This window comes from Lepidochelys olivacea, assembly GCF_965140295.1.
Source record: "Lepidochelys olivacea isolate rLepOli2 genome assembly, chromosome: 14".
Lineage (NCBI taxonomy): Eukaryota > Metazoa > Chordata > Testudines > Cheloniidae > Lepidochelys > Lepidochelys olivacea.
The window spans coordinates 30138296-30142000 of NC_140424.1; the positions used below are offsets into that span (position 1 = coordinate 30138296).

The 3705-nt window shown below is 48.9% G+C and overlaps 1 pseudogene across 1 annotated transcript in view; it reads right to left on the minus strand.

Moving 5' to 3' along the window:
• The window catches only part of LOC311531267 (C-type lectin domain family 2 member D-like), a 193174-nt pseudogene that overhangs the window by 132002 nt on the left and 57467 nt on the right, over positions 1–3705 (minus strand). The gene's annotated exons all lie outside the window — the stretch shown is intronic.

Consider the following 3705-nt stretch of genomic DNA (forward strand, 5'->3'; position numbering starts at 1 on the left):
TATAGGGAATTTCTCTTCTTTAGGGAAGTTGGAATTTGGCCTTGGAGAGCATAATTATTGCTTCCCATTGGAGTTCAGTTCTGTTCCCTAAAACTGGACTCTTGGGCTGGTAGGTGCTGCTAACTGAAAAGTACCCAGTTCATATAAACCCAACAACTTCCATCCAATTCTGAAAAAGATCCTAATTTCAAATGGTATGAAAGAAAAGAATTCTGCTAGAAATAGTAAAAAGTAAGCCTTAAAATTGCTTCAGATTGCGGAAAATTCTTCTAAAACAAAACTGGAATGGGTTATAGGATTTGAATGTGACACTATTGTAACTAAAACTGACTTAGTGCTGATTGAAACTGCATGCTTTCACATGTAACGTCCACATCCTGGGTAAGCACCCTAACCACTGGGCTAAAAGCTATGAGGGAAACCATCTCCTTTCACCCTCCCCCAGCCTCCTGCCTGTTTTGTGTGGAGCAAGGCAGCCTCTGATCATGCTTACCAGATTGGGCCTCCACCTACCTTCCCCTGGTTTGTGAGTTGCACTGTGGCTTAGAGGAGAGACAAGAGCTTGGGTGCCTAGAATGAGGCAGCTGGGTGCATGCCTAGAAGCAGGAACATAGGCATCTAGAGGATTTTTACCACAAAAACGTAGGTGCTGAGTGAGGTTAAGAGCCTACAGGGATAGATGGAACCTGAGTGGGAGTGCTGTTACCACAGGGGTGCCTAGTAAGGAGTCTAAGAACCTTTGTGAATCCCCCACCCCACCTTTAGTACAATGGATACATACAGATAAAGAGATGGGCTCCTTTGGATTGTCAGTGTGATGTCCTGACTTGTCTCTGGGCACTGAGGTAGGAGAATGGTTTATTTGTGACTTTCTTGCTTTGAACCAGGAAGAATTGGTGATTCATGTACCCCAACTTTTGTATGTATTATTCTAACCATTTTCAGCTAGAGACATGTCTAAATGCTGCTGCATTTCAAGCTGTAGTAATCATATGACTCTGAATTTCATTTAAGAATCATGCTGTGCCTAAGATTACTTCCTTCTTAAGACAAAGTAAGAGAAGTATTAAAGATTTTGCTAGATTTTGTTAATTTGACACTGATTTAAACTTGATTGTCCCATTCAACCTATTAGATTTGTCTAATTTCATTTTTTGTTTGAAAGTTTTAATACCAAGTCAAATTATAGTTTTAAATCGAGTTACTTCATTGAATTTATAGTTGGTCATTTGATACTAAAGCCATGTTTACATTAAAAACTTTCATCAGTGCAAGTTAAATCAACAGAAAGATGCCCCAGTTAGCATATCACTTGTACACATGCAAACTTGGCTCCCTGCATCAGTGCTGCACATATTCACCAACATGGCACTTTTCACTATCCACCATCTTTGACAGAAGCATGGAGCTTGCACAGCTCCGCACTGTTGTCATGAATGTTGCAAGCACAGGATGAATAATCCTATAGTATTTGCAGACCCACAAGAAGAACTGCAGCAATGGGGGCCATGACGATTTCCAATACCTCCTGTCTACTCTAGGCAGGATCATGTCTAGTTTATGTAATTAGCATGAGCAGTTGCATACAACAACTGAGAGCTGCTAGGAGTGTTTATCAATCTGGGCAATTAGAAAAAAGCATTTCAAAAATATGTGGGGTTTTAAAAGGTTATGTCTGGCATCTGGTCTCCAAGATTCCTGGGCTGTGGAGTTCACAGCTGTGACCAGAGAAGTCAGTGTTGGACATTATGGGACTGCTGATGGAGGACTCTTAGGATGGACATGGGTAACATGGTGTCTACACTCGCACTGCAGCGACCAAACCGGGTCGCCCATGGCTCAACACCATACAAGGAGATGGTGTTATTGTGTCCCTGTAATTATTCCTGGGGGAATTCTGTGCTACTGTGCATGCGCATAATTATTGAGTCGCACATATTTTTAATTTTTTGAGCAGAAAAAAGCTTCTGCTAGAAGCTGCCATAATGGGAGCAAGACCTCTGTACGGATCCTATGTAAGGAGCTGTGTCTCCAGACGGACAATGGTGCCCTTAAGGTCTTGGAGTTAAGGCAGGTCACGGGAGGTGATGTGCCCCAGATGCTCCTTTCAGACAGGAGGCAACTGAGGTTACCTCCCTGTCTGGCCATCTGTGTATTGTGTGCCTGATGTTGGATGTCTCTTTGCCACTGAGCCAGGTGTAAAATTAGAGTGCAAAATCCACAAAAAAGGGAAATCTACAGGAAGAAACTAAGAGCAGGGGGCTGTGTGTGTGTCCATCTGTGGTGTTGAAGCATAAAGACAAAGGATCGGTCTGATCTCTCTCGGTGTGCAGAGACCTACTGGATCCTTCCCCTTGGAGACAAACTGACCGTACGCATGTCTCATGAAAGAAGGGTCTGAGCCTGCCTGGCTGTGAAGTGCTGCAAGGATTTCGGGTGAGCTGTACTTGGTTAGACAGGAGAATATCTTGTTAGTTCAGTCTCAGCTCTAGAACGCATGTTATGACTTTGTTATATGTAACCATTTGTTTCCAACACTTCCACTTGACTCTTGGCTTTGTTGAACTGAGGGGTGATTTCGCTGTGAGCCTATGGCAGCGCTGTGTGTTAAGTGGAGCAGTGATCTGAGCTAGAGCTGGTAAGCTGGGGCCGAGGATGTTACTGTTCCTTTGGAAAGAGTGAATCTGTGAATCCTGCCAGTGCCCAGGGGACCAGGGACTGTTCGCTCCAGACAGATGCTCAGAGGGCTTGAGGGCAGAGTGGGCCTATTGCTACCCTGCAGTGACGGCAGGCCCAGCAGCGAGTGCGTGTGGCCAGTGGAGTTGGGGAGCTGACCCCTGGCAGGCACAGACAAGGCTCCCTCAGGCAAAGGGCAGGTGGTGGCGAGGTGCCTCCCAGCCCTGGGTACCCTGGGAAGCATTGCAGGGTATTAACTTACTGCAGGTTTGGGGCAGTTAGAAATGACACCCCAAGGCCCCAGCCCAGTGAGGAGGACCGAGGAGAGGAACTGTGACTGCGCGGGGCACCTGAGTCCCAGCCCCGCCCAGAGTTCTGCTCTGCCTAAAGCCCGAGTCCCGCCCCGTGAGTAGGGCTTTACCAAATTCATGACCATGAAAAATGCATCTCAGCCTGTGAAATCTGGTCTCCCCTGTGAAATCTGGCTGGCGGGGGAGGGGGGGATATGTCACAGTACTGCCCCCCTTACGTCTACGCTGCCTTCAGAGCTGGGCGGCCAGAGAGCAGCAGCTGCTGGTCTGGTGCCCAGCTCTGAAGGCAGCGCTGCTGCCAGCAACAGTGCAGAAGTGAGGGTGGCATGGTGGATTGGGGGGGGGGAGGGCCAACCTTATGGGTGGGTGATGTGGGCAACTGCCCCGAGCGCGGTGGTCAGGAGGGAACCCCGCCACCCGCCAGCTCCAGGCCCTTTTAACCTCTGAGTGCTGGACCCTGGAACGGGGGAGGGGCAGGGCTGGAAGTGTCCCGGGCAGGGGCTCCTACCGTGTGCCAGGCTCTAGCTGCAAGTTCAGGCTGGGCTGGGGAGGAACAGGACCTCGTCCCCTGCATGGGCTGCTCCCAGGGCCAGATCAGAGCCACCGCCAGGAACCTCCCCCAGCAGCAGAAAGCTCCATGGCTGCCGGCCGGGAGCCAAGCTCTGAAGGTCGCACCACTGCCAGGAGCAGTGCCGATGTAAGGGGAGCAATACCGTGA